General features: G+C 34.6%; 1 long non-coding RNA gene across 1 annotated transcript in view; it reads left to right on the forward strand.

Moving 5' to 3' along the window:
• Window positions 1-466: 466 nt before the first annotated feature.
• Window positions 467-11,737, forward strand: part of LOC111085591 — a 12,434-nt gene continuing 1,163 nt past the window's right edge. Inside the window, exons 1-2 of the long non-coding RNA XR_002610394.1 lie at window positions 467-477; window positions 7,578-7,584. This is a non-coding gene — a long non-coding RNA (uncharacterized LOC111085591). The remainder of the gene's footprint in view (window positions 478-7,577; window positions 7,585-11,737) is intronic.

Below are 11,737 nucleotides of genomic sequence, written 5' to 3' on the forward strand. Positions count from 1 at the left end.
GGAAATAAATATACAAATATTCCGATACACCTGAAAGTATTGGTTGCTGTTTGTACTGACAACCTGAATCCAATCCAACAAAAAAACTCTTTGACTTGCTCAATAAGTATGCCAAAGCGATTGTGAGACCAGATGGCCAATTAGGTCAACCAGTGGTGACTCAGCATCATATAGACACAGGCAATGCATGTACAATACAGCAATTGCCACGCCGACTTCTTTGAAATACTAGCTAGGTCACAAGTGCTTAAATATTGTGGATGCTACGGAACAGTCATACAGCCTACAGAAAGTTCTTGGTCATTTGAAGAATTGATTGTCAGAAGGAAGAAAGGTGTCAAGTTTTTCTATAGAGTTCCATCAGGTAAAAGCAGTTGCTCATATCAACACATTCCCTTTACTCTGGACAGATGTATAGATGCAGTAAAAGACTCCTATTGTTTTAACGCCTTGGATCTGGAGTTCTGATATTTCCAAGTCAAGCTGAACAGTGACAGTATGACCAAGACTGTTTTTAGCATAAGCGATGATCTATATGAATTCCGCATCATGTCAGTCAGTCTATGTAATGCACCAGCTACTGCAGTGAGAGAGATGCCTGGTATATATCGATGATATTTTGGGTGTTTTGTCACACCTTTGAGTCAACCTTTGAGAATATGAAGGTGGTATTTTTGTACATATCAAGGAGAAGATTGGAACTGAAAGCAGCAGAATGTCAATTCATGCAAATGAAAGTAGAGCTTTTAGGTCACATTTTGGGAAGAGATGAAGTCCAAATGACCTGGCTAAGATAAATGCGGTGAGAAATTGGCCTCAACCTGTGACAAAATGAAGTCTCCAGTTCCCATGGTTTTGTATCATAATAAAAACAATTTGTGGGCAACTTCTCAATAATATCAGAACCATTTTTGGCTTTCATCAAAGTGAGAGCACACTTTGTATGTAGCAAGGAATGTTTCCAGATATTCCTATCCCTGATCCTTGCTTTAGAAGATGCTCTAGTGTTAACCTATCCTCATCAGGACTGTTAGCTTCTTCTGGACAAGGAAGTCAGAGTAATGCAGTTGAAGAATGGAGTGAAATGTGTAATTACGTACGCTGGTCATACGATCACGGCTCCAAAATGTAGATACTCTAGGACAGAAAAAAAAAGAACTGTTACTTATATGATAGGAAGTTCAGCACCCAAGTAGACAATGCGTTGTTGAAGTTAAGTTAATAAAAGAGGTGATAGCATGTTGATTAACAACGTTATTCGATTATGAACTTGTCATAGTTCTGTCACACTGCAGAGTGAGTCCTTGACTATTCATGAAAGGTCCTAATCCTGGACACTCTGTGGGCGTTGAAACCCTGACCAGTTTCGCCATAGTACAAGCTGAACATGAGGTAGACTGTTCCACTGTAGGATGGATGTCAAAGTTCAGGAACTACGTGATGATCAACTGATATTGTGTGTTAGAGCCTTATACTAACATTACAGTCCTAGAAATATATTACGTATTATAGCCTTATACTAAGATTATGTATATTTTAGACCTACAGAAATATTGTATATTGTAGTCCGATACTAACATTATGTACATTGCAGTCCTAGAAGGATATTATACTAAGATTATGTATATTTTAGACCTACAGAAATATTGTATATTGTAGTCCTATACTAAGATTGTGTACATTGTAGTCTTACAGAGATATGTTATTGTCCTATGCTAAGACTATGGACGTTGTTGTTCTACAAAAGAGACGTTGTGTCTTAGTCCTATACTAAGTCTGTGTACATTGTAGTCCTAGAGGGAGATTATGGACATAGCCCTAGAAAAATATCGTGTTTTCTAGTCCTATATTAAGAATGTGTACATTGTAGTCCTACGGAGATATTATTGTATATTATAGCCACGTAACCCTGTAATTAGTTATACTGGAAATCTGGTGGCTACGACGTAAACACAAGAACTGCGAAACCACTATGTAGATTGTGAGCGCCATATGTACACTGACCCTGATCGCCTGCTATTCAGGCAACGTAAAGCAAAGTTGAAACAAGAACAACGAGAATAATATCCTATTAAACGCTGTTAATATTAATTTATTGTGCATTTTGTTGACAGTTGTTTATAATGAAGACGAAAGACTTTCGAAACGTTGTCCTCTACTCTTGTGATTTTTTAACAATAGGCAGTTGCCGTCCATTCCAGTATACTCAAGAAATATGCTGCTTAAGATTACGGACTATATGACTTAATCTTTCCGGAGTATAGTACACAATGAATCTAATTGTATTGTGGAAATTAGCTTATGTAGTTTAATTTCCTATCAGTAAATAAATGAATATGTCCAAGAAGAAAAACAAATGTTGAACTGAAAAGAACATGTGAAAGTATTGAAACTTGTATCTATATAAACTTCTGTTGTTCTAAATAGTGGTTCTCAACTTTACATTAGATTATTTACATTTTGTACTGATCTACTATTAAAACCCAATGTAGTTACACCAGCAGTTAAACATAATTTTATAGTGCAATACATTTATTAAAACAGCAACATAAAAGAACACCAAATGATTCGTGAATTTAGGTGAATAGGAAATCAACATCTTATTGTAAGTGTGCGATGATGTGTGGCACACGGAAATGTTTCTGTAATTTATATCAATAATTTAAACATTACAATATTGGAGACTAACACATTTCAAAGCACAGGGTGTCCGCAAAGACTGGAACCACACGTGATTTGCAGGTTTTCTTAATTAATTTTGGAGACGTGACTGGTTATGGTGCTCTCAAAGAACGAGAAAATCGGGTTAGTCCAAACTTGTTTCCAATTACAAGGACAGCAGGTGGAACACATTCTGTAATATTCGTTGAAGTGCTTATGGTTCCAGACTTTTCGGACACTCTGTATAAATACATATATATATTAACGGAAAGCACATAAATAAATTCGAGTTACGCATATGAACTAATTTATCAACAATAAACAATGTCTTCCTTCTCCTTTGTAGCATGAGTCACATGACTCAATAAAAGCACATTAAGTATATACTTAAGTGGATTCTAAGTATTAATCTTCTATTCAGTATAAAAACTTTTGTCTTATTTGCACATTCTAGTTTAAAATTAAAGGGAAACTAACAAGTGTCATCAATGCTTATTACTGCATAGAAATGTCATATTGTCTATCTAAATATGGCGCCGTACACATCATTATTGTTTAATAGCAGACTCGGGCCCAACCATCATTCCAGTGTAATAATACTATACTCAAAAGATGTACATTGTAGTCCTACGGAGAGACTGTATATTATAGTCCTAAACTGACAGGTATTTGTAGATTAGTGTTTTAGAGCAATACTATGTACACTTTAGTCTTACAACGAGAGCATTTCTGAGAATATATAAATCATAGTCCTACAGAGAAACTCTATATTATAGTCCTGCACTGAGAGGTATTTGTAGATTACTGTTTTAGAGCAATACTTTGTACACTTTAGTCTTACAACGAGAACATTTCTGAGAATATATAAATCATACTCCTACAGAGAAACTCTATATTATAGTCCTAAACTGACAGGTATTTGCAGATTTCTGTTTTAGAGCAATACTATGTACATTTTAGTCTTACAACGAGAGCATTTCTGAGAATATATAAATCATACTCCTACAGAGAAACTCTATATTATAGTCCTAAACTGACAGGTATTTGCAGATTTCTGTTTTAGAGCAATACTATGTACATTTTAGTCTTACAACGAGAGCATTTCTGAGAATATATAAATCATACTCCTATAGAGAAACTCTATATTATAGTCCTAAACTAACAAGTATTTGCATATTTCTGTTTTAGAGCAATACTTTGTACACTTTAGTCTTACGACGAGAACATTTCTGAGAATATATAAATCATACTTCTACAGAGAAACTCTATATTATAGTCCTAAACTGACAGGTATATGTAGATTACTGTTTTAGAGCAATACTCTGTGCATTTTAGTCTTACAACGAGAGCATTTCTGAGAATATATAAATCATATTCCTACAGAGAAACTGTATATTACAGTCCTAAACTGACAGGTATATGTAGATTACTGTTTTAGAGCAATACTATGTACATTTTAGTCTTACAACGAGAGGATTTCTGAGAATATATAAATCATACTTCTACAGAGAAACTCTATATTACAGTCCTAAACTGACAGGTATATGTAGATTACTGTTTTAGAGCAATACTATGTACATTTTAGTCTTACAACGAGAGGATTTCTGAGAATATATAAATCATACTCCTACAGAGATACTGTATATTATAGTCCTAAACTGAGAGGTATTTATTGATAGACTGCAGTCTTATAGTAAGAGTGTTCTGAAATTCACTCGTATAGCAAGATTCTCTGGTACTGAATTTCCAATAGCAAAAGTGTGACTATCACAGTACAACATTGATTATACACTACACTTGTTCAGATATTTTATTTACGTCAAAGAAATATTTATAATAATAATAATAAAACACATAGGATAAATCCAAATTGGTAAATTACACTTAAAATAACCTTATAAAACCCTAGAGCTTCCGACAGGTGGCTCTGCCTTTGTTAAAGAGACAGGTGTTTACATATGTATATATAGATAAGATCCCGAAGTTATAATTTTCAGAGATGCAAGTTTATAATAAGTGACAAGGTTACGAATAAAGATACACGTATTCTGTGAGGTCTACAGCTACTGGAGATGTTTGATGGTTATACTTCATCAATCTTCACAAAGTGATTTCTTCATCTTGTGCCCAAAGTCATAACCCGTAACTTATAGTGATGAAATATTGCATATCGATAACCAACACCACTAGAACTCTTGTGAGAAAGGCTTACGTCAATCAAATTTTGTTTTTACTCAAGTTTCTTCGTTAAACAAGTGAAAAGCCACTTGAACAAGATATCGCGTCAATCAACAAATACAGACTGCAGTACTAGCAAATATTTATCAATCGTCGTATACAAAATGGGACATACGTTTCTCTCAGTTGATAAAATTTTCCAGTTAAAATCTGCTGTTTTAAAGCTACACCCGAAGCACTTTTATTATAAATCAACCGCCCCTGTAAAACAAACATGAGTTCATGGGATATTTCTTCAATCTTTTACAAATGTTCATCTCTACAGTGAAGAAGGAGGCTAAAAATGAGCTTCGAGCTTGAATCTGGTAGCATAGAAGAAGGAAACATGATTTAGAGTAAACAGGGAATGGGATTTAAGATTCTACGAAATATTTTCATTATTGCAGGGATTTATAGAAGTTTAATCTTGAATCATTCAAATGACTTAGTGTTAGAAATTTAATTTGAATACAAAAATTATTAAGTTAATTTGAACTTATAACGGAAACTCAAGTTGGATAACTTGAACGGGGAAATTTGAAACTGAACTCTACTGGAGACATGTTCTGGAACGTCTTAAATTATATTGTACTTTTTAAAATATAAAATAAAAGAACCACACCCTAACCATAGTTTTACATGGCGGTGTGTGTCGTGGTAAAAATACAAAAAAAAAATTAAGAGTGTAATTAAGTGTTTTCGTAATGAGGAAATGGTGTAGATTTCTGCGATGTCGTAATCTTTACTAGTCATTGCAAAATACATAGTGTTTGAAATTATGAAATGGAGCATAGAAGTTGTGGTTTAAGAATGACCATCTACATGAAAACCCGCATTTGTTTCTATGCGAATTCCATACTGACAATTCCATATTTATTTCAACTTATTAATGCAGCTATAAATTAATGTACATATAAAAACAAATATGTTGTTACTCAACCTATAATTTATTATGTTGTTACTCAACCTATAATTTATTATGTTGTTACTCAACCTATAATTTATTATGTTGTTACTCAACCTATAATTTATTATGTTGTTACTCAACCTATAATTTATTATGTTGTTACTCAACCTATAATTTATACCATACATTATATTTCTAAACTTAGATGTTTATAATTTTATTAGTTTCCCTCCGTGTATCAGTGGTAAATTTATGGACTTACAAAGCAAGAATCGGGAGTTAAAGGCCCCGCCTTCGACAGTATGCAGATGGTTCACTAAGAAAATAATAACAAATTATTACATATACATCCAATATATGTAAACTAAGAATAATGATACTGAGACATTTTTATTGTATACAAAGTAAGCGAACTATTTTTCTATTTTTTCTTTTGTTATATGCATAATTATGGATATCAATGCAACAGAAGGGACTCCTTATTAAAGTAGATGCCAGTGCAGCCAGTTGAGGTACGATGTAGCCCGGTAGGGGCGGGGCAAACATGACGGAAGTGTTACTATGTCTAATTAACTTTTGATTTTTTATGTGTTAGATCGTGCTGGGAGAATTACTGTAGCACATGTACAATGAGATATATGATCAACAGTTATATAATTGCTGTTTAATGTCCATGTTTTCTTCTAGTAAGAAACTAAAAGAAAAAAAAGCTATGAAAAGCTACCTTCTTCGTACATATTCCTTCGCCAGAATGTTAAAACAAATATACTTTGATATCAATTAAATGAGACCTCAGAATTCAAATCACGTGTGAAACAACTCTGTCAAGACCTTGGGATTATTTAAATACACGTACAGTAAAAATGCTCACGCATACATTACGCTGCTTTTTATAAGCTCGAAGTGGTTCAGCGTTCCAAGACTGAAAAACATGGCTATATGGAATCAATTGTCAGCAGTAGTTTTGAGAATATTTCAATCAAAGATGCCAAAACGTTTCGACAGGAAATGAACGTTTTATAAACCAATATCTTATATGGAGTTCGATCATTTCTAATTAATCGTAGTAACATATAAAAATTGTAGCTTGTTGTTGTTTTTTTTAGAGCAAAGCCACATTGGGGACAACTACATAATGGGCTATCTGTGCTCTGCCCAACACGGATATCGAAACCCGGTTTTTAGCCTTATAAGCCTACAGACTTACCAAATGTGCCACTATAGGGGGACGATATAAAAAAATAAAAATAAGATTACACTATGCTAGGTTCAGATGAACTAAATACGTCATTGGAATTTCTTGGTTTTCACAATACGTGAATCGTTTTTACTCATCAAGTGAAAGGAGTGTCTTCTTTATTGGCCTCCGCTCCTCCGGGAATTCTGCTTCAATAGAATTTTAACACAAACAACTTCATATCAAGAGAACCATCTTCAACGTCTGAGTTGTTTTCTGATTCATATTGTATCTCATTGTCAATTGGTGCCATATAGAGCGATTTGTATGAAGTAATTTAGCCTTGTTCGACAGATTTCCAAGGCATACTATTATTAGCAAAGAAAAAAAATTGAAAAATGTCTATCTGGTCTTCAGCCAGATCAACAAATCCAGAGAACAAGTTTTTATCGCTTTATGGTTCGGTAACGTTGACATCTTTAGGCAAGCTATAAACAGGCTATTTAGTTTGAATGTCCTTAACCTCCAGGTCGGTGAATGTCCCGGAGTACACTATATTGTCAAACAATACCCGTGCTTTCTTGCATGACGGCTTTGTTCACTTAGTTTCAACAGCTCTAATGTGTTTGCATCTTCACGGTCAAACCCTTTCCTTCATTCAACATTCAAGAGCACTCGGGGTTCTCAGTAGAATGGCCTTTAACGTATAACAACACCTGAAATTCTCAGTAGAATGGTCTTGAACATATAACATCACTGGGGATTCTCAGTAGAATGGTCTTTGAGAATCAAGAATGGTGTTATATGTCCAAGACCATTCTACTGAGAATTGCAGGTGTTGTTATAAGTTAAAGGCCATTCTACTGAGAATCAAGAATGGTGTTATGTGTTCAAGACCATTCTACTGAGAATCCCGGATGCTATGATAAGTTAAAACATTTTCCTGAGAATCCCGAGTGATGTTATGTGTCCAAGACCATTCTACTGAGAATTGCAGGTGTTGTTATAAGTTAAAGGCCATTCTACTGAGAATCAAGAATGGTGTTATGTGTCCAAGACCATTCTACTGAGAATCAAGAATGGTGTTATGTGTCCAAGACCATTCTACTGAGAATCCCGGATGCTATGATAAGTTAAAGAACATTTTACTGAGAATCCCGAGTGATGTTATATGTCCGTAGAATGGCCTTTAACTTATAACAACACCTGCAATTCTCAGTAGAATGGTCTTGGACATATAACATCACTCGGGATTCTCAGTAGAATGGTCTTTAACTTATCACAACATCCGGGATTCTCAGTAGAATAGTCTTAGACACATAACACCACTCTTGATTCTTCATAGAATTGTCTTAAACATATATAACACCACTCTTGATTCTCAGTAGAATGGTCTTGGACATATAACACTATTCGAGATTCTCGGTAGAATGGTCTTGGATATATAACATCACTCGGAATTATCAGTAGAGTGGTCGTGGACATATAACACCACTCGAGATTCTCCGTAGAATGGTCTTGGATATATAACACTACTCTGTATTATCAGTAGATTGGTTGTGGACATATAACACCACTCGTGATTCTCCGTAGAATGGTATTGGACATATAATAGCACCCGGGATTCTCAGTAAAATTGTCTTGGACATAAAACACCACTCAGGATTCTCAGTAGAGTGTTCTTGAGCATACAACACACTCGGGATTTTCAGTAGAATAGCCTTGGACATATAACACTACTCGGGATTGTCAGCAGAATGGTCATGGACATATAACACTACTCGGGATTGTCAGTAGAATGGTCATGGATATATAACATCATTCGGAATTATCAGTAGAGTGGTCGTGGACATATAACACCACTCGGGATTCTCCGTAGAATGGTCTTGGATATATAACACCATTCTTGATTCTCAGTAGAATGGCCTTTAACTTATAACAACACCTGCAATTCTCAGTAGAATGGTCTTGGACATATAATAGCACCAGGGATTCTCAGTAAAATTGTCTTGGACATAAAACACCACTCAGGATTCTCAGTAAAATTGTCTTGGACATAAAACACCACTCAGGATTCTCAGTAAAATTGTCTTGGACATAAAACACCACTCAGGATTCTCAGTAGAGTGTTCTACAACACACTCGAGATTTTCAGTAGAATAGCCTTGGACATATAACACTACTCGGGATTCTCAGTAGAATGGTCTTGGATATATAAAATCATTCGGAATTATCAGTAAAGTGGTCGTGGACATATAACACCACTCGGGATTCTCCGTAGAATGGTCTTGGATATATAACACCACTTAGGATTTTCAGTAGAGTGTTATTGAACATACAACACCACCCGGGATTTTCAATAGAATGATCTTGGAGATATAACATCACTCGGGATTTTCAGTAGGATGGTCATGGACATATAACAACCCCCGGTATTTTTAATAGAATGGTCTTGACCATGCAACGGGATCCTGAATTTTCAGTAGAATGATGTTTAATAAATACAGCAACAGGTATTTTCAGTAGGATGGTCATGAACACATAATAACAGCCAGGATTATTGATACAATGGTCTTGGACACAAAACAGCCCTCAGGATTCTCAGTAGAATGGCCTTGGACATATAACAGCACCTAGAATTTTCAGTAAGTTGGTCATGGTCATATAACAGTGCATGGGATTCTCAGCAGGATGGTCTTGAACATAAAATAGGCTTGAAACTTTCAGTTAGGTGGTTTTGACCTATAATAGCATAAATAATTTCCAGTCGGGCATTTGGAACAGACAACACCACGTTGGATTCTCAGTAGAGTGGTCTTGAAGATACAAAATCATGCTGCATTCTCAGTAGAATGGTCTTGAACACACACACACACACAAAAACACTCAGAAGTTTTAGTAAAATAATATTGGCTATGTAACAGCATTTCAGGATTACCAGTAAGATTTCTTGAATTATAATAAAACTTGAAACAAAACCCAGGATTTTCGGTAAGATGATTCGGAATATACAACAAAACTCGGGGTTTTCATTGAGACAGTTTTGACCATTAAACAACACCCGTAATTTTCAATAGGATAGTCTGATACATACATAAAACACCCGGGATTTTCAATATGAATTAATGTGGTTTGTAATTTGTGCAGTTACAAATTTCAGTCCATTTCTCTATAGTCACTGGGTTTAAACCTTGATATGAGCCCACCACAATGTCTTTTCAAGTTTACTATGGTCTTTTCTGCAACTTAAAATTTTTATTTTTTTTTCTTCACAGATGAGTAAATCTACACCTATGAATTTTAGCTAACCCTCCTAACCCTAACTAGTAAACGCACATAGGTACAGTATAATGTTGTAAAGAAGAAATGACAGTTTTCAAGCGTAACAAATCATGAAAAGAAAACAAAAAAGCTATGATAGAGTTTCAGTGTCTGAATGGCGTTGATGAAACACGTGAATTAGTAGTTCTTGCGTAATGTTAAATGCTTATTGCCAAAACGTGATTTCTCCGAAGAAAGTAAACATTTAACTACAAATAACTTAGCCTCGATAAAAAAATATTATTATTTGAAAGGTAGCAATAGTCTACCTTAAAATAAGGTATTCGCCAGTTACTGTCAGACAATTTATTAAATTGGAGTTTAGAAAACGATTTAACAGATGGTAGTGTTTCGATAGAAAATTTATTTGGTTTGTTTATATTTTTGTAGCTTAAGGTTTTAATGTTATAAGTTATTATGTTTGGTTTATATATATATATATATATAACAGGAAATCCAGAAAATAGAATAATAATAGAAAAGGAAAGAAAAGAAATATATTTTTTTATCTATTTTGAAACTGAGTTACTTTAAACTAAAATCCATTTCACTTTAAATATATTGTTTCAACTCTTGTTTTATTGATGCCTAATTTAAGATTTTGCAATAGTATTTCGTTCTTATTCTGTATGGGAAACATTTTATACTTGTGAAATATTGACTTAGTCCTGAAAGAACACAAGCAACAGACAGTCTTCCCTTAGGGCTGACAAGGGCCCTTACTTTATCTTACATCCTTTTCGAACTTGCACTCCCCCACCCATGGAGGGGAACCTTCTCTCTTTACAGCAGTTGCTCTATGAGTTGGGCCAGAGAACGATTTTGTTGTGCGTGTTTGTTTCAAAGGCACAAAACGAACATGGCGGTCGTTCAGTACATGTTCTCTATGTTGAATATAACTACTACTATTATTATTGCTTCATTTATACTAATGCCTTTCATTTGAACCTTGAGACTTTGTTTTTAATATCCCACATACTTTTTTGCTTTTTGAATGAAATTCAATTTTGAGTGATGATAAAGCATACAAGTTTGGCACTTGCCTTGTCCTCTTTTCGATATAAAAAAAAACAGCAGTGACGGATCCACATGTGTTTTTTACATATAGAACAACGTGTTTAGTTATTGAAGAATGACCTTTTAAATTTTAATTTTTTTATTATTTGGAGCCTAAGTAAGATTTTTCTCGCACTCTGAAAGCTGACCACTTTTTCAAAGTAAAGTCATTTTATTATTTTCAGAGAAAATAAAAACAGCACAAAAATTACGAAACGTTATTGTAACTTAGGAGCTTCTGAGTAGGCTGGAAAAATGTAGTACCAGTTAGTGTTGGAGAGTACTTTAATAAAAATGAAATACTTAAACCCACCAATCAGAATACCAACGGGCCCGACATGGCCAGGTGGATAAGACGCTTGACTCGCAATCTGAGGGTCGTGGGTTCGAATGTCCGT

The sequence above is a fragment of the Limulus polyphemus genome, unplaced genomic scaffold, assembly GCF_000517525.1.
Source record: "Limulus polyphemus unplaced genomic scaffold, Limulus_polyphemus-2.1.2 Scaffold491, whole genome shotgun sequence".
Lineage (NCBI taxonomy): Eukaryota > Metazoa > Arthropoda > Merostomata > Xiphosura > Limulidae > Limulus > Limulus polyphemus.